At 41.9% G+C, this 20,926-nt stretch overlaps 1 long non-coding RNA gene across 1 annotated transcript in view; it reads right to left on the reverse strand.

Moving 5' to 3' along the window:
• LOC120538741 overlaps positions 1 to 11,371 on the reverse strand; it is a 103,147-nt gene extending 91,776 nt beyond the window's left edge. Inside the window, exon 1 of the long non-coding RNA XR_005635508.1 lies at positions 11,179 to 11,371. This is a non-coding gene — a long non-coding RNA (uncharacterized LOC120538741). The remainder of the gene's footprint in view (positions 1 to 11,178) is intronic.
• Positions 11,372 to 20,926: the final 9,555 nt, after the last annotated feature.

The raw sequence follows: 20,926 nt of genomic DNA on the forward strand, positions 1-20,926 counted from the left end.
TCATTTTCATGATGATAGGAGCTAAAGCACATTATTAAACATGTGTTTCATGAGCCTCGTGCTCATGACAAGCATTATCTTTTGTCGAAATTTGTCGCTGCGTTTTTAGCTGTGTTGTTATTTTCTCTTTCTGTTTTATATTCAATATATATTTGGCGCCCAAGAGTCCTTGCTTTTCTTTCCCCAAGTAACCGATCGCCACACAATCAGCTCTGTAATAGGCGTTAAGCCATCTGTAAGCTTAGCGCCGATTCTTCAAAACGTTTAAAGAACATTGAAATATCTTCGTAGTACATGTTTAATTATTCTATCCTTCACGACACTCCCAGTGAAGAATATAGATTATTTAAATGAAGTTAAAGTTTTATGTGTATAATTTAACAAACATATTTTGCTGCATTTCACCTTAAAAATGATATCGTCATCATATGTAAATACGCGCTTTATAAAGTGGCCCAGGTTGTGAGATATTATAACTGTAGTGCAAGTTTACAGTGGGGTGATTGTACTTATAAGTACAAACAGTTCTACAAGGAGCAATTGATTGAGTGCATTTAAAGTTCTTGGGATTAAACTGTTTCTGAACCGCGAGGTCTGTACAGGAAAGGCTTTAAAACATTTTGCAGTGGCTGAGACAGCGTGTCCTTAAAGCTGTATACCGATAATTCTCTTTCCGATCAGCTGCTGCTGTGATTCACACTCAGATACAGTGATATAAATACTCTGAGTGGTGCAGTGAGAGTAATATGGAAAAAGATGATCCGCTGTGGCAACTCCTAACGGGAGGAGCTGAAAGAAGAAGAAGAAATAGAAGTGAGAGTAACAACGCTAAAGCAGTTATGGTATTTGGAATACTATGGCTGTTCCCTGGACCATTATATTGTTACAAGTTAATTACAATCAGATGCATTACACTAATAAACAATATGCGGTTAGTTTCAGTGTATTTATAAAGCCGCGTCATGAAAATAATGAGCAATCACACAAGAACAGTACCATTGCTTTGACGCTGGGTGCCGCCAGTTTGCAAAACCAAGCGGAGAATTTGCGTACGACAAGGCATGAGGTACCATGGAAAAGTGCGTGGCTTTACGCCAAGTGTAGGTTTTATACATCGCGATTTGAACGTGGAAAAGTTCTTATGCAACATTTCTGTGCGTACGCACCGTTTATACATGAGGCCCCTGATCTTGTGTTTTCTGACTTTCTATGTGTTCTTGAAATTAAAATTGAGAATGAAGGGAAGATGATTTGCCTTCAAGTTGGACATCCAGGAATAAAATCTCGCAGTAACAAAACATGAGAACAGGAATGGAAGAAGCCCTATGACAAGTGTATTGCATCTCCAGGAGAGTTATTTTGAAGGTGACAAAAAAGGAATTTCTTAAAGTTTGACAATAGAATTTTTATTTTTTCCAATTTCTCGTACAGGATCTCGAAGGAAAGAGTAGGACATTTGAATGGAGAGATGGGGTTTTTGGTCGTCAAAACCCGTTAATGCAAAAACCAAAATTCAAAGTGTTATTTCAAGTAGGGCTCAAATACAATAAATGTCAAAGAGAAAATCCCACAAAATCACCAATACACACTCGGATACTTTGGGGCATATGAGGATTTACCTTTTTACAACCATACTGAATGACATCCTGTAATGCAAACCTGTAATGCAAAACCAAAATACAAAGTCTTATTTCAAGCCGGGATCAAATATGGTGTGTGATGGGAGCATTACTGAGGTAATGGTAATAGCTGCGCCTGTTACCACAACAAGATGCCGTTGAAACTAATATCATTAAATTTCCAACTATTAAATAAAGGCACCAAACAAAAAACAATCATCAAATATGGATTTTCTGGATTGAAAAATAGATGTAGAAATATTTTTTTTAGATTAAGGAAACCACTGGAAAATGTTTTAAATGTTATATCACAACACACATAACCAGGGGTGAACCTGTGCCTTTAAGAGGAAGTTGGGGACCAGAGACTCAAGGACAGTAGGGGGAGCTCCCTGAAAAAATTTTGATCCCGAAGGGCTTAAAAGCCCCACAAGACAGGGGAGCTTAGAGTCGAAAGGGTTAATATTAGCCAACAGCAGTAACGGCAGAAAAAGAACAAAGGGCAGGAAGTACAGTGGGCATAAGGCAAGTGGGTCATACACAGTAGACTACTGATTGTGAATGATCTTTGTGATATTATTCCCATGTGCTGGGTGGTCCTCCCTGCTACACATGCTTTTGGTAGACCATACTGTATATGGGTTGGGTTGTGGTTTGGTTAGGCTTGTTGTGCTCCTAAATCTTTTGCTCCCTAGCTACAATATGACCATTTCTTTTATATATTTGGTTTCTGAGCTTCATTCAGGTTTGGTAGCTGCTAATGAGCATCCTTTCCAGGCTATAGTAGATAGTGTTTATAATTACTAAAAATTCAATTAAAATTACAAATCATTTAAGAAAATGTACCAATAAACAAACCTGAATCTTGGAATTGGCACAAGTCATGCTTACCACCACAACCAAACTCACTCACGCTGGGCCAACTTAGGATGTCTTTTGAAGGATATGTCATATTTTAGAACTTTTCCAGCAATTTTTAGTAGTTTTTTAGTCATTTACATAATCATAGAGAATCAGGGGCAGTCGGTCGCCTAATGTGACATCCCCAACAAGTCACTCCAACTAGTCTGTGGCTCGCTCTGACAAATTCAAACAGGTTTGGTTTTGTCATTAGTCGTACAGGTCTGAGTGGGAACACAGGGACTTTGGACCTCAGAAATGAAAGAGAAGCCTGTCTCCCTGATGTCTTGTGTATTACATATAATGACAGAATGGAAAATATAAAAAGAGAATGCGCATATGACTGAATTCGCCATACAGTGCCAGCTTCATCCGATATCACGCTATCGGCTTTCTGGAAAAGGACCGAGAACAACTGTGCTGTAAAGTCATCAAGCAGTCAGCAAATGTAACAAGCCCAGTGATTGTCATTTGACTGAGTTGACAGGGTCTGGCACTGAGATCAGCAAACCTGGTCAGTAAGTCTGACATACCGCATGACTAGAAGTTCTGTAATGTGACATTGGCTTTAGGCAACTGCTAAAGAGCATCCCTTCAAGTTCATACAGGATACTCATTTACTCATTAAAAATCAAATTAAAATATTTAATTAAAAATCAAAAACAAATATTGATAAATGGACCAGAACCCTGGATTTGCCACCAGTTCATTTGAAGTTATGCTTACATCCACACCTGAACTCACTCATGATACTAAGGCCATGTCACATTACACAAATGTTCCAGCAATTTTCATTTGTAGCCTTCATTTACATGATAGTAAAGTGTGAGTCGGGGGAAGTCGGCGGTGTGCACCCATTAAGGCCAGTCCCCTAATGTGACATCCCCAGCAAGTCACTCCAACTAGTCTGCAACTCGCTCCGACAAATTCAAGCAGGTTTGGTTTTGTCTTTAGTCATACAGCTCTGTGTGCATCGGAGCCAGAGGTGGGCAGAGTAGCCAAAAATTCTATTCAAGTTAGAGCAGCGTTACTTCAAAATAATATTACTCAAGTAGAATTAAATGTACCTAAATGCAGTTTTAACTAGAGCAACAAACATTATATAATACTAATACTTTTTCTGTGTTTTTAGGTGACTATAGCTCTTTTTACTTTGCTTGTAATCTAGGTAATGCATATGTAATCATGAAAAAAGTTTCAACCTCCCTAAGTGAGAAAATATCATTTTAATATAAATTTTGATTATAAATAGAGATACATGATTGTGTATCAATATCATCAATTAGTTATGATGAGAAACAAAAGGATATGATATTTGAGAAATATTGTGCAACTGGAAGTGGTTCTGATGACCTTCTCCTCAGTCTCATCATAGGAGAAAGTCGAGGGGAGAGCACTCCGATTTTGATCTGTAGTTTAAGGACGTGGCTTTGCTTATAGATTAAGATTACTGAATCTAAGAGTTAGTATTAGTTGCTATTAATTTATTTTTGAATTTTTGTTAAGGCGGCATGGTGGCGCAGTGGTAGCACTGCTACCTTGCAGTTAGGAGACCCGGGTTTGCTTCCCGGGTCCTCCCTGCATGAAGTTTGCATGTTCTCCCCATGTCTGCGTGGGTTTCCTCCGGGCACTCCAGTTTCCTCCCATAGTCCAAAGACATGCAGGGTAGGTGGATTGGTGATTCTAAATTGGCCCTAGTGTGTGCTTGGTGTGTGGGTGTGTTTGTCCTGCGGTGGGTTGGCACCCTGCCTGGGATAGGTTCCTGCCTGGTGCCCTTTGTTGGCTGGGATTGGCTCCGGCAGACCTCCGTGACCCTGTGTTTGGATTCAGCGGGTTAGAAAATGGATGGATGGATAGAAGTAAAAAGTAGTCCACCAAAAACTTACTCAAGTAAGAGTAAAAAAGTACTTGGTGAAAAGACTACTCAAGTACTGTTTGAACATAATAAATGATATATTTTTTTAGAAATGCTGTAATAAGACAGACAAAAATACAAAATAATGTGCAAATTCTGCTATTTCCAAATAAAAAATGAGTAAAAATAAATAAAATCTTTACAAAATGAAGATGCACAAATAACACAAAGTTCCAAATCTCAGTTTTTCACAACCGAGCTTTTGAAGCCGATGCCTACAGTAGGTAACATGTATGTCTGAACAGTGCAAACTGCTTACAGTGACAAGATATCCTGTACACTGACAGTGTCATACTGTATATTCACTTTGTGGTGTAGCCGTCGGCGGCTTCAAAAAAAAAACCATTTTCAAATCCATAAAGCTGTGTCACTCTCCATGGGCACAATAGCACGACCGCGGGGAGTTAATGAGGTAGTTGGAGTGAGATCGTTCTCAATTGCTTCATTGGCTTCCTGCGGCGTGTGATTAAGGCCCCCGGAGACGGGAGTGTATATATACAGGTCAGCAAAGAAGGGGGAATCAAAAAAAAGGAGAAAGGAACGGAGGTTAAAAGACATGAAAGGCAGGCTTGGGAACGACGATCTGGCCACCTGGAGGGAGGAAGCAGTGCAACCTAGGGCCCTGTGAAGGAGCGTCAGCTGTGGCGCTCTAGGGGCTGGTTCACCCCACTGAACATTCGGGTGGAGTGTGGCGAGCAAGGCAGGTGCCCTTCCTAGGCTTTCGAGGTGCGACAACGTGAAGGGAGGAGAGCCGACCTCGGACCGTGATGCCTGGAGGCAGCCAAGATGGAGGTCGGCCGAATGGAGCTCGTGGCTGCTGAGTCTCCGGCGGCTACGCGAACAATGGGTGAGCCAGGAGAATGAGAAGGAGGTGGGCTGAGATCAGGAGGAGTTAGTCTGCATTTTAACCTTGGATTTTTAACCGATTTATTTATTGATTTTTTTATCCCAACTTTTCACAATGATTTTTATGGATATGTATATGTACTGTTTTTTAGAACACTGCACCATTGACACTTTTGTTGATTTTACTTTTGACTGGTTTTTAATAAAACCACTTGAGCACTTTTTCCACCATCCTCTGCCCTCATTAGTGAATTATCCTCAAACGTCAGCTATTCTCGGTCATAACTATCGACGGTGTGGGTTCAGCAGACTCCCATGTTGGAAGAGGGAGTCTGTAGGGGACAGGCATTGCCACACACTTGCCCTCCAAATAGCACAGCTGATAGAAAATAACATTAGAACAAGGCAGCTTGTGCACGGAGAAGAAGTCTCACTTTACCTTGACTGTCTGTGCATGTTTGGTTAAATCGTGCTTGTTCTTCACTCAGTGATATGATGGTTAAGCTTCAGCAGGAGTTGGCTCTCAAGGTTCTTGCAGTGAAGCTGCGACCGTTTAGTAGTGAACTGGAGCCCCGCATGACAGGCTGCAGACGCAGGAAGTTTGTGTATGGTCATGTGACTGCATGGCTACGTCTGATTGGTGAAATGGAGTAATGTGATTATAGTTGCTACGTCTGATTGGTGAAACAGTCATGCAGTAGATCCACTGGCGACTTCTCGCTGGCAAAAAATAGTGTAATGAGTAAATGGAAAAAAGTAACGAGTCAAGTGAGGCCCAATATAGTGGGGTAAGAGTAGCGTTTCTTCTTCACAAATGTACTCAAGTAAAAGTAAAAAGTATGGTGTAATAAAACTACTCTTAGAAGTACAATTTTTTTTAAAAGTTACTCAAGCTAAGGATCTGCACTGGTATCCCGAAGGTTGTCGGTTCGAATCCCCGTCACTGCCAAAAGAGATGCTACTCTGCTGGGCCCTTGAGCAAGGCCCTTAACCTTCAATTGCTCCAGGGGCGCTGTACAATGGCTGACCCTGCGCTCTGACCCCAAGGGGCATGTGAAAACCCAAGTAATTTCCTTCGGGATTAATAAAGTATAATAAAATTTAAAAAAAAGTAAATGTAGTGGAGTAAATGTAACTTGTTACTACCCACCTCTGATCAGAACTGACAAACAATGAATTCCCTTCCAGAAGCACAATGTGTCTAATGCAACGATGAGGAATAAGGAACAGTTGGCAAATGTGATATGCCCAGTGATCGTCAGTTGTGTGAGTTGACAGGGTCTGGCACTGAGATCAGCAAAGGTAGTCAGCAAGTCTGACATACCCCATAAATAGAAGTTGTGTAATTCTAATCTAGACGTACAATGTGTCTGATCCAGCGATGAGGAATAAGAAATGCAGGTGTTTGGGACCTCAGAAAAAGAAGAGGAGCTCCTCTCTCTGATGCCCTGTGTTTTATGTACCTCAACAGAATCCATCCATCCATTTTCTAACCCGCTGAATCCGAATACAGGGTCACGGGGGTCTGCTGGAGCCAAACCCAGCCAACACAGGGCACAAGGCAGGAACCAATCCAGGGCAGGGTGCCAATCCACTGCAGTACACACAAACACACCCACACACCAAGCACACACTAGGGCCAATTTAGAATCGCCAATCCACCTAACCTGCATGTCTGTGGATTGTGGGAGGAAACCGGAGCGCCCGGAGGAAACCCACGCAGACACGGGAGAACATGCAAACTCCACGCAGGGAGGACCCGGGAAGCGAACCCGGGTCTCCTAACTGTGAGGCAGCAGTGCTACCACTGCGCCACCGTGCCACCCCCTCAACAGAATGAAAATAGGAAATGAGGATGAGATGGTGGCTGAACTCATTGTATCTGCTCCATCAGTGTTCAGCTGCAGTCAGGACAGTTTTAGGCCCTGGACAGATGCAAGCACTTGAGACACTATGAGGTCCATAAATCAACGCCCCCTTTTAGAGCCCCTCCCCTGTTTCACTGATGAACTGACTCCTATGTTACATGCGCCTCATGACAATTTCAGTTCCCTTTAGTTCCTGCACTCAAATGTTCAGCATTTATTAAACTTCTAAACTGTCGAGGTCCATCAGTTCTGCATCTGAAGCAGTTCTTTTGATGTCATATGTTAGAAACAAATTGAACAAAAAATCTTAACATTTTGTATTTTATAGCATACACTTTATATCTGCATTTGCCACGTCTCATTCATGAGACTGCACTTTTTGATACGTTAGTTGTATGCTGCACCCAACGGAGTAGTGGTTCGGAGGCTAAGGATCTACACTGGTAATCAGAAGGCTGACCCCATATAAAAATGGGAAATGCAAAGGAAGAAGATGAAGAAGAATAAATGATATGCTGCACTCTGCTGCGATTAACACCACATTTTCTTATAGACTCTGAATCGAATAAATCATACTGTATAATTTCTGCAAACAGTCAAAATAGGCAATTCTATGTGCCGGACATTTAGGAGCTCCTTCGAGTGCTGTCTTTGTGGTCCTCTCTGTGTCATATTATTAGTTCTGAGTTATTACTAGCGCACAAAATCTTAATATTTATGGTGACGATGCATTAATTGTGGCGGAGTTTATGTTCCAGAGGAAAGACGCACTCGCCTTCAGAAGCACAAAGAGGTGTAAAGTAATCGTTTGAGTCACCCAGTTAAGCCCTTCTCTGTCAGCTTGAGCAGCTTTTCGTGCCCATTTTGGGAATGATGGCTCGCAACCTCGCAACAAGTACAAAGAGACGTTTATTACAATAGCACAACAGTTTATCCTGGTGAAGCTTTTTTTAATTTATAATAAATATTTTTTTGCACACACACTCAGTTTGCCATCATTGCTATAATAATACATTTAACACAAAAGTGGACCGCAAACATGGTGTGGGGGCGTGGAAAGTGGGTGGAGTCAAAAGTGATGCAGCTGACAGGGGTGTCGTCTTACGGGCCTCAGAATGTCTCAGGTTGCTGAATCTGTCCAAGGACTAAGACTGTCCTGACTGCAGCTGGACTCTATTGGAAGAAGTGACTGAGCGTGACTGTGCTGCAGAGTCGCCAAGTAGTTTGCAAATGTGCCATGCCCAGCGATTATCTATGGAGGAATATTTTGGACAAAATGAAATAAATAAATAAATAAATGCGTAAATAAATAAAAGTACTGTGAAATGTGAGCATAAATAAATAAATGTGTCATGAAATGAGAGCCTTAATAAATAAATATGTCATGAAATGAGAGCATAAATAAATAAATGTGTCACGAAATTGGTTTTTCGTTGCTTATTTATTTATTTCATTTTGTCCGTAACATTCCTGCAAACCGTCATGAAATACGGCTTGAAATAAAACTGTCACTTTCACTCGTCAAAGTTGAGAGGGTGGGCCTTAACACGCCCTCTAGTTACTGATTGGTGAATCGGCAGCACAAGAATTCATTAGAAAAATGCTTACTACTGCCGATGAAATGGATTCTGCCGAAGATACTACGTATTTCAGAGAGAGAATTGAAGATTTATCGGAAGAAATTACAATGTTGGCAGCCCTTTTAGAACTGAGTATTTGACCCTTGTTTTACGAGTATAAAGTCAGTTGCATATTCGCAGCTACTTTTTCAAACAACTGTACAGCTCTGATCAGTGGCAAAGTTGTTCATCCATCCATCCATCCATTTTCTAACCCACTTGTTCAGTTCAAAATATTAGTTGGAGCTGCTTTGAGCATTCCATTTTAAAGTACCTAAACTAATACAGCCGTTGCAGCTTACCGTATATCAAACTGGCTCATTCGCCTTGTGATCGTCTTCTCCAATACACCATATAGATCTACAATCTGTCGTACTTTTAAACCGCATAACAGAAGGTGTTCTATTGACTCAGCTGGAATGTCAAAGGTTGGACGTCCAGAGCAGGGAACTGTGTCACCTGAACTGGAGTGTAGTCGAGTCCGTTCCACCTGTTCTTCGATAATTTCAAAACAGTTTCATCTATATTGGAGTCTAAAGGGCCGCCAACATTGTAATTTCTTCCGATAAATCTTCAATTCTCTCTCTGAAATACGTAATATCTTCGGCAGAATCCATTTCATCGGCAGTAGTAAGCATTTTTCTAATTAATTCTTGTGCTATCGATTCACCAATCAGTAACTAGAGGGCGTGTTAGAGCCCACCCTCACAACTTTGACGAGTGAAAGTGACAGTTTTATTTCAAGCCGTATTTCATGACGGTTTGCAGGAATGTTACGGACAAAATGAAATAAATAAATAAGCAACGAAAAACCAATTTCGTGACACATTTATTTATTTATGCTCTCATTTCATGACATATTTATTTATTTATGCTCACATTTCACAGTACTTTTATTTATTTACGCATTTATTTATTTATTTCATTTTGTCCAAAATATTCCTCCATAATCATCAGTCGAACGAATTGACGAAGTCTGGCAATGAGATTAGCAATTACAGTTAGTTAGTCTGACATACCCCACGACTAGAACTCAACTGCTAAAAAGCATCCCTTTCTGTTCATAGTGGGTAGATGAACTAACTTACTCATCCTTCCATCCATTATCCAAAATGCTATATAATAACTACAGGGTCACGGGGGTCTGCTGGAGCCAATCTCAGGGTGCAAGGCAGGGTGCCAGCCCACCGCAGGACACACCCACCCACACACCAAACACACAATAGGTGCAATTAGGATCACCAATGCACCTAACCTGCATGTCTTTGGACTGTGGGAGAACACCAGAGCACCTGGAAGAAACCCACGCAGACACGAGGAGAACATGCAAACTCCACGCAGGGAGGACCCGGAGAGCAAACCTACTGCGAGTAGGTGCTCTGGTTATGCCAGACTGCACCGCCGTGCCTTACTCATTAAAAATGTAATTAAAACATGTAATTAAAAATAAAAATCTACCACTATAAATGAAGAATGTACTAGTAAACAGACCTGGACCCTGAACTGGACACCCGTCCATTATAAGTCTTATTTACACTCACACCGAAACTCACTGATGCTGAGCCTACTTTGAATGTCCTTTTAAGCTCCCATACATATCTGTGGGATCTGAGGGCAAAAGCCATTCTGAAGCCCTTCAAAGTAGAGGAGGAGGAGAAGGAGGAGAAAACAGAAGAAAGGAAATAACTAAGAGTGTATGAAGGTCTTTAACAGAAGGTGTCACTCATGCGTGATTAGGGGACACCTTCAAGGCACTTCCACCCAGGGACAAGAGAAGGCACTGCCACTAACTGCCTCTAGCTTTGAGGGGTAAAGTCCAGATGACATCTGACCTTACTTTAGGTGTAGCTACAGAAGATGGCCATTTGTTTCGTTTATTTGCTTTGATTTTTTTCGGTTGCAGAATTAAACAGGGTTAACCTGAAGTTACCCCAACCCTTGAACTGTTGTCCAAGCAGTTTATCATAAAGGATAGCCGACACCTTCAAGAGATCAAGAGAGATTATGACCCAATAAGAAAGGCCACATTAAAGTGAAGCCCATGAAGAAGTCGAGTTAGGGGGTTGCAATGTCTGGTGGTCTCCTTCTCCTGCCACTCTGTCAGTAGCTGGCACATCTGTATTCTCTGAATGAGTATCTAGGCAAACTAACCCCCCCTGGTTTCTAACAGCACATATTGGTTAAGGCCCCAGGGGTGGCCATTGAGTTTTATAGGCAGGTACACTTTACAAATGAGGATTTATAGTTTTAAGGAGGATATAAAGGAGGTGGGATATGATTGAGGATGGTCTAATCTATTACGCACATTTGTTAACTCGATGCTCCCATCAAAGGTGCGCGGCGCCAAACTGGAAAGATCCCTGAAATCCAAAGCGTGCTTAAACATCGTCATGAAGCCATCATGCACTTACCAGGCACTGCATCAGGACCCGTTCGCCAATTCCATGGATCTGCCCCCCAGTTTATCCGTTTCAGGCGTCTTTCTTGTTCCGTTATGTCGCTCTGTCTCCGTTTTCTTCTGTTTCACTTAACGCAGGTAGGACTGTCGACTTTTTCTTCCTTTTGGACCACGATAACAAATTTAGCTACATCACTTATAATCCCCATCCCTCGATATCCCACCCCCCCCAGCCCCCACCTCCAAAAAAAGACAAAAAGTCCTGTTTGGACTGGACGGATTTAGGAAAAAAACTTGCGAGATACTGGACGGCCAAGAATTAAACTGGCCCGGTGCCTTTTCCAGGGTGGCAAGGACATGCAGACTGGTTGAGGGGGATCGGTGGGTGGGTGGTTGAGTGTGGGTGTGTGTGTGTGTGTGTGTGTGTGTGTGGGGGGGTAATCAAAATAATTAAAAATATATATATATATAAAAGAGCAGCCTGATGGTGCAAACGTTCGTTACCGATAACGCATTTACTTCCACGAGAAAAGCAGATGCCCTTTGGAGGAGTGCATTCTGTCTTTCTGCTGTGTATAAAATCAGTTCTTGTATGTTCTTGTTGCCGACATAGTCCTTATCTCGTGCGTTCGGTTTGTATATCCAGGTTCTCGAGTGCCTAACGTATTCTGTTCACTGCGTTTATTACAGATTTCCAATTAGCGTTTCTTTTCAGTACTTAAATTTGCGAGTCATTTTTGTTGCCGATGATTTTTCTCAAACACGCAGCCGCACAAACCGAGCGGCACCTTGCAGTCCGTGGCGTTTCAGCGCAGCTCTATCACAGCCGAAATCCCACGGGTCCAAGACGGACTCCACTCCCCATTCTTCTCGAATCCGTGGGTTACTTTGGGTTATAAAAAGTAGTAAAGAAGAGCTTCCCACCCCTGTCACTACGCGATGCCTTCGGTTCAATCAGCTTCGACCCCCAGACAGACCTATTCGGTCTAAGGTGGGCACAGTCCTTGGTGGAGAAACCCCGTGTCCACTCTTTGTGATGCCGTGCAGACAGGAAGGTAGAGCAGATAAACAAAATCATGAAGAAGGATCTTGCGATTTCCAGTCGTGTCCGAGAAGGTGGGCTTTTTAAATGTTTTGTGTTCCACGTACCAATCCCTGTTGTCTTTTCAGCACAATTCTATTTCTACATGCCGGTGCGGGGTAGCCCACCACTCAGCAGCGCATTCCTCATCTCGTTCTGCCTCCTCTAATCGTCTTTCTCTGGAAACTCCTAGAAGACCTGCCGCTTTCGGCAGCTCGCATCCTCATTCGTAACCCAAGCTAATAAATCATAGCGAAAGCGACGGCTCAAGGGACAAAGCGACAGCATCGCAGCCACCCATCGTCACAGCAACAGACTGGGGCTGCTGCCTCTCCCTGAACTGTCGGACAACCAGACGAAAGCGAATGTCATCTGCATGACGAAGTGGTGGTGGTGGTGGAAGGGGTGGGTGGGCTGGGGTGTAATGTTGTAATGGGTGCCGGACAATATATTATCTATTAACTGGGGGCCTAACGTCATTTTTAAGGACCAGAGTGCACTTGATGGTATGAAGTTCCATTAGCCTCTAACTTCAAATGGCAACATTTTGTATACGTAACGGATTTTGTGTCACAGTTCAGCAGCTACGATTAACCATCCGTAGGCGGTGAAAGTTATCGCTCGGGGGTCACTCGCCCTAAGCATCGATACAAGAAATTCCCTCAGTTGAACCATAATGTGCTCGGACGCAAACAGACACTCGGGGGCGCGTATCCCTTGCTGAGACGTGAGTGATTAGGCAATGTTTGGAGGATTCGGGGTAAGGGGGCAAGGGGAATGATTGTTGTTTATGTAGCTCCTACTACCTGCAACACCATAGGGGTGTCCGGGGAGCTTCATCCGATTCGGTCTTGCCTGAAAGCTCACCTTTTCTCCTTGGCATTTAGATGGGCTGTGCCCAGCATACTGATAACTGTACCCACTGTGTTGCTTGCACATTCAGCTCTTCGTTGCCGTCGTGCTTTTAAGCTGTGCCCAATGTGTATGTGTCTATCATTCATTATCTCTTTGTATGATCAAATATTGCACGATTTTAATTGCCAGCTTAGTGAAAGCTGCTATATTGAATAATTAGGCGCTGTGGGCAACTGTGCAAATGCAGAACCCAATGATTACCCTGTACAATAAAAAGTGACACTTAGTGCACTGGCATCTCACAGCACAAAAATACTGCCTTTAATACACTCTGGAGCTGCACAGTCTCATGGACATTAGAAGTGGGATTAAAATACAAATATTATCAATCCCTCATAAAAATGATCTATCTATCTATCTATCTATCTATCTATCTATCTATCTATCTATCTATCTATCTATCTATCATATAGTGCCTTGCCTTCTATCTATCTATCTATCTATCTATCTATCTATCTATCTATCTATCATATAGTGCCTTTCATATCTATCTATCTATCTATCTATCTATCTATCTATCTATCTATCTATCTATCTATCTATCTATCTATCTATCTATCTATCTATCTATCTATCTATCTATCTATCTATCTTCTTCTGCATTACATTTATATCTACATATCAATATTGTATATAGTGCCTTTCATATCTATCTATCTATCTATCTATCTATCTATCTATCTATCTATCTATCTATCTATCTATCTATCTATCTATCAGGGGGCACTAGCCCCCTTAGATTTTAGTCCTTTAAAAGAACAGTTTTCAATTAACAAGTAATAAAACTTCCCTTCCCCACTCCCTGACAAAAAAGGACTATAGTTTATAAACTGCACATAGCCACAATTAATTTTAATATTGATTGCTTACAATGAGTTGAAAGAAGACAACCATGAGTGAATTGTGCTTAATACTAGGAGGGGACAATTAGATGCCTCACTGACTGTCACATTTCTAAACCAACACACAGCCTCATGAAAGTGGTGCTCAAATTAGGGGTGGAAATTTAAACAAAGCAAATCAAAGATGCTCTCATTAATCTGATCACTGAGTGTTGATTCAGTGGACGTCTCTTAAAGTGATGTTGCTGGCCCAGCAAACCACAGCACAGAAAATCGTGCTGGCCTTTAAAGAGTTATAGAAGATGTGAAGGATTTAATTTCTCACATTAAAGGGTTGTAGTCTCCTAATACAAGTAGAGTCTGCTCTGTCTTTTCTTCTGTACTTCCTTTGCATTCCAAGACCGGTTCAATCTGTCACTGATATAGACCCCAAGTACAGGAGTGCACCACCACTACATCCACTTCCTGAATAGTGACCGGACACAGAGGGTCTTTGGTGAAAGTCAATCATCATTTTTTTGGATTTGCTGATGTTAAGTTGCAGATAATTCTCTTTTCACCAATTAACCCAGTTCTCCCCCTGACTCCTCTCCTCTGCCTCATCCCCCTCATCAGTACACCCCATAAGTTTACAACAATCTGAGAATTTCTGCAAGTGACATGACCTTTTGTTATATCTATAGTTGGAGGTGTACAGAGTGAGAACAGGAGACAGGATTGTTCCTTGTGGTACTCCAGTGATGTCCACTCAGTCCTTGAGTCTCACAGATTGCAGTCTGCCTGACAGATAGTCCATCATCCAGGACATCGTAGGCTCATCCACCTACATATCTCTGAATTTACCACTTAACAGGGATGGCTGGACGGTATTGAAGGTGTTTAAGAAATTAAAGCACACAATCCTCACAGTGCTGCCAGCTTTGTCCTGCTCAGAATAAGCCTAGTGTAGCAGATATTTAATTTTAATAATTGCACCCTCCACTCCTTTAAGATCACTCCTTTCTCCACTCATCCAAATCAGAAAGCACATCCACCAAGTAAAAGGTGGTAGCCAGGACACTGGGAGATGGTGGCAGTATGACAATCCAAATGACAAGTTGGTACAGTAACTGCTAGTGTGGCCAGGTGTCCTGCACAGTGCTGCACATGGACTCAGATCTGCATGTCAGGTTACGTGACAGGTTTTTTGGTCATTTGTGGTATAAGGTGATGAAAGCAATCCACAAACCAGGCTGCCCACCCACCAGTCTGCTGATAGTCTCATGTTAGTCAGCCACTGATTAGGCAAAGCTGTCAGATCTTTCAACTAGGAAGAAGGACTTAAGGGATCACCATGCCTTTAGATAGATGTGGTATGTCCTAGAAGAGATTCAGCCATCCAATTATTTAAATGGCACTGAGACAAGAAAAAGAAAATCTTATAGAAGGTGTGATCAGATGGGATGCCACATGTCACCTAATCCCAGCATGGGTACACCCTGGGCATCTTGTAGTTTATGACCAAGACCAGTTACGAAGAGTAACATGATACAGACCAGGACAAAAAGTGAAGAATCAGCAACAGTGATGAAACCAACAAAAAGATGTTATCACAAATCAGTGTGGTGTCATCTTCAAAAATTGTTACCCAGAGTCCTGATGATATGTTGAATTAAATATCAAAAAGGCACAAATATTTATAAAAAATATTCTTCCTTACTAAAAAAAAGTCAAGAAAAATCAATGAAAGGATCTTTTAAAAACTGCTTACAAAACAAAAGAAGACAAGCAAGTAGCTCAGCAAGCCCACCCTACTGGTGTCTTCTAGGGCTTTGGCTTTTCTACGCAGCTCCTTTAACTCCTTTCTCTGCTCCAGAGGCTTTGTCTTTCAGCTGGACAACCTCTAATATGTGTGAGAGGTGTCCCAAAATCCCAGCCAGGATGGACCCTGCTCCCTTGCTTGGACAGAAGGTCACCCGAGAGGATGGTCAGCGAGTAAGCTGTAATATTCCACCAGGTCGTGGAAGACCCAAAAGGATGTTTATGTAGCTAAAGTCACAGCAGCCACAGAGGAATTAGAGTGGTTGGGCTTTGGGGGCTGGAAGGACGGGACATTGGGTGACTTCCTGCCATGGGCTGCATGCCTCACTATACACTAGAAGACAGCATCCTGTCTGTTGAGCCCCAGTATTGATACCTGAAGGGAAACATGGGAGTTGTGGTCCCATAGGGCTGCCCTGCTGGGTTGTGTTGGGGCCACCAGTGGGAGCTGGACTGCACCCTGACTGTGGTGGTCCCACCTGACCAGGAATTGCTTCCAGAAGACAACAGATTGACCTCCAGAAGTACTCTTGGGTCTTGAATTAAAAGAGAGGCTTCCACTTGGCCCAGGGAGTCGGGAGAGGAGATGAACAACACTGACCTGAACTGACCTGAGGGTGTTGGAACCCGTTAGAGCAGTGTGAGTAAGAAATCTATACAATGTATACTTTGGTTGTTAAATTAATGAATTGGGTTGGAAGCAGGCACCATGTCTGTGGTAGTTGTGTCTGGGGTTTGGAATGCTGGTGCACTCTCTAGTGGCCACATATTCATCTTGCCTTTTTATAATCTTGCTTGTGCTGATCCCCAAATCAGGAAGCACAATGCGATGCTACTTATGCCATGTCCCCCCTTCGGCACTGAAATCTAACTGGTTTCTCTGTCCCTCTGTGAAGTATTTCTTTCTTTTTCAGATCGCGTCTTCCTCTTCGTAGCTTCAGGCACATGCTGAGATGGCAGTGTCCTTCAAGGTGTGTGCCTCCCAGCATTCACACATGCCTTGCATACCTCCATACCCAAAGTGTGATGCCATGTACAAGCACTGCCGTCTCTCACCAGAGGCTCGCACTACCTCATCTGCAACAGGTAAGCACCTTTAACTATTTATACATTGCAAAATGAGGCTACAAATATTTATTACTATTCCCAAAACTAATCTCATGACACAGGCTATCACATAACTAAAGGTATTAATGTATAGCGTTCTAAATTCTTTAATAGTACCATGGGCACTCCTAGATCAGCAGGCTTTGAATGTTGATGGCACATTTAATGTGAGGTTTATTTGCCTTAATTAAGTGAGTAGACCACCTGGGGGGGGGGTTACACTCTGGTAATAGCAGGGGAGTGCAGGCTGGGTCCCCAGAGTGTCCAGAGCTGTGTGAAAGAGCTTACTGCCCAGGTCAATGACCTCAATCCTTAAATGAGAGACTGGACATCTGCCACATACAAACAGATAACCAACCATCAATCAGTGAATTAATGAAGAAGATGAACAATGGACAAAACGACTGAGTTGAGGAGCCTTGCCCGAAGAGGCATGGGTGTTCATCTGTTAGCATCAAATAAGCAGAAATGCTGCTCTTCCTCATTGTCACTGGCTTTGTGTACAAGCTTTAGCATAAGTTAGCACCCCCAAACCAGAGCAACCCAATTGTCTGGCGGTGTGGGGTTGTAGAAGAGTCTGTTCTGGCAGCAGCAAGTGGAAGGCAGGAATGAACCCTAGAAGGGACACCAGACAAAAAAAAAACAAGTCAGAATCTCCAATGAACCAATAGTAAAAAAAATGTACAGGTAGGTGTAATCATGATCTCTGTTCTAAACTCTAAAACGCTCATTAACCAGAGTACTAGGGCTACATTTTTCCATCCAAAGAATATTGCAAAAGTCTGTCCTCATATAACAATGCAAGATGCCGAGTAGTTAATTCACACTTTTGAGTTTTCGTCAACTAAATTACTGTAATGCACTCCTTACAGGACTAACTATGAAAGACATCAATTGGTTGCAGTGAGTTTAGTGTGCAGCAGCAAGAACCATAACCAGAAATAGAAAATCTGCCCACATCACACCAGTCTTAGCATCATTGCACTGGTTACCCGCTTCCTTTAGAATTGACTTTAAAATACTGCTGATGGAATATAAAGCTTTAAAAAATCTGGATTCTTTGTATATTTCAGAATATAACACTACAAGTCATAACCTTAGATCTTCTAATTGCGGTCTGCCTATTGCTTCAATAACTTAGCATAAAAGAAGTGGTGAGCCAGCCTTTTACTGTTATGCACCAAAAATGTGGAATACACTATCAATAGAGATATGCCAGACTAACACCATTGGTAAAAAAAAAAATCCAAAAAATCCACTTTTTATTTTTTTTATTTATTATTATTTTTTTTTGTAGCTACACTTTAGTTCTATTCCTAATGGACTACACATGCACGAAACGAGCATATTTGTCATTGACTTGCAATCATTGTCACACGCTACTGTTCTCTAATCTGCTATCTTGTTTTTTTCCGCAGTGGTGTTTGCACCACCACTACCACCCGATCGGGGCACCTATAATGCTCAAATGAAGACCAACGAGACCTATTGCATCAGATCCTCCAGACCAAAACCTAAAAAAATAATACAGAATTACTCAAGTACATTTACGTTAGTTACAATGCCCAGTGAAGCTGGGTGATCTTTTACCCTTGAACGTCTGCAGATTTTCTTTTGTTTTCTCTGGCTTACCTAGAGTTTTTTTCTGTCCTCCCTAGCTCTATTATCATAGTATTTCCCTTTACTTGCCCTGTTTTCTTCAAGGGTAATTGTACTTGTCAAGTTCGTTACAAGGTTGGTCTACTGTTGCACTTTAAGATTAACACACACACCCACACAAATATACGCATACACACAGAAACTCAACGGCGCCCCATGAATGACACACACACAGCTGGTTAATCTCTAGCAATTTAAACCACACAAGTGCCTTAGGAATAACAAAATCTGTCACTCTCTCGGCACTTCAAGAGACTTACTTATTATTGGCACAAACAACATACAATGTTTTAATGATATCTCAGACCTAAATATTACTTTTGGTCTACAAGAATACATTTAAACATACAAAGGCTCAACATCCTTGACTATAGGCCATTTATCAGCCAGGAATGCCTTACTTTATGTACTGCTCCCAACTTTTGGGCGGAGCTCTCAACCTCAGCCCTTAATAAACTTTGCAGCACAGAGGTATTGGCAAACCTCTGGCTGCACCAGGTGCTCAAAGAAATCTATCTTATTATTTCAATCATACTAGACATTAAGACAAAGCATATAAAGTTTAAAGCAGCATGGTATTTATTACAGTTATAATAATAATTATACCACTGGAACAAAGAATAATACAAAATATGGCAGATAGAAACGTCTGTATATATACTCAGCAAAAAAAGAAACGTCCTCTGACTTTCAACTGTTTTTACTTTCAGTAAACTTAATGTGTAAATATTTGTATGAACACTAAAAGAGTCAACACCATAAGACATAAACTAAAAATGTTTCACAATGTGTCCCTGAATGAAGGGAGGCTCAAAATCAAAAGTACCAGTCAGTATCTGGTGTGGCCACCAGCTGCTTGAAGTACTGCAGTACATCTCCTTCTCATGGACTGGACCAGATTTGTCAGTTCTTGCTGTGAGATGTTCCCCCACTCTTCCACCAAGGCACCTGCAAGTTCCTGGACATTTCTGGCGGGAATGGCCCTAGCCCTCACCCTGCGATCCAACAGGTCCCAGACGTGCTCAATTCCTTCGACAATAAACACGAATCCGTCCATCACCCCTGGAGAGACAAAACTGTGACTCATCAGTGAAGAGCACTTTTTGCCACTCCTGTCTGGTCCAGCGAAGGTGGGTTTGTGCCTATAGGCAGCGTTGTTGCTGGTGATGTCTGATAAGGACCTGCCTTACAACAGGCCTACAAGCCCTCAGTCCAGCCTCTCTCAGCCTATTGCGGACAGTCTGAGCACTGATGGAGGGATTGTGTGTTCCTGGTGTGACTCGGGCAGTTGTTGTGCCCATCCTGTATCTGTCACGCAGGTGTGATATTCGGATGTACCGATCCTGTGCAGGTGTTGTTACACGTGGTCTTCCACTGCGAGGATGATCAGCTGTCCTTCCTGTCTCCATGTAGCGCTGTCTTAGGCGTCTCACAGTGCGGACATGGCAATTTATTGCCCTAGCCACATCAGCAGTCCTCATGCCTCCCTGCAGCATGCCTAATGCACGTTCACGCAGATGAGTAGGGACCCTGGGCATCTTTCTTTGGGTGTTTTTCACAGTCGGTAGACAAGTCTCTTTAGTGTTCTGCGTTTTTAGAACTGTGACCTTAAATGCCTACTTTCTGTAAGCTGTTAAGGTCTTAACGACCATTCCACAGGTGCATGTTAATTAATTGATTATGGTTAATTGAAAATGCATGGGAAAACATTGTTTAAACCCTTTACAATGAAGATCTGTAAACTTATTTGGATTTTTAAAACATTATTGTTGAAATACACAGTCCTGAAAAAGGGACTTTTTTTTGCTGAGAGTATATATATATATATAAATATATATATATATATATATATATATATATATATATATATATATATATATATATATATATATATATATATTCTTTAGAAAAAGCTTATGAAAAAGTAGAGATGACAAGGATGAATGTCGCAGGTGGCTTGTGATCGAGCACTCGTAGATGTTCATGATGCTTTTCTCATGATCAGATGGAAACGGCCACACATTGACATCGATCTGCTCTCCTCTGACATCTTTGTCCCTTCTTCTTCCTCCCTCCTTCCTTACTTCCTTACTATATCACTCCTCAGTCAAGGCATATTTATTCTAAAATTCTACTGGGGGGCTTTGTAAGATGTGATTGTTAGATATTCTGATTAACTGGTTGTCAATATGATGAATGAATTCACTGTCCGTTTTTCCAAACAACAAAACTTTTTTATGTTCTCTGAGGTATTGGCAGGTCTTCCTTTCCCAGGCTATAAAATAATTAGATGTCCATCCTTTCTCAGGTTATAAAGTAATTGAGCCACCAGTATGTCTTCCTTTCATTGTTGGAAC

This window comes from Polypterus senegalus, chromosome 11 (genome assembly GCF_016835505.1).
Source record: "Polypterus senegalus isolate Bchr_013 chromosome 11, ASM1683550v1, whole genome shotgun sequence".
Classification (NCBI taxonomy): Eukaryota; Metazoa; Chordata; class Cladistia; order Polypteriformes; family Polypteridae; genus Polypterus; species Polypterus senegalus.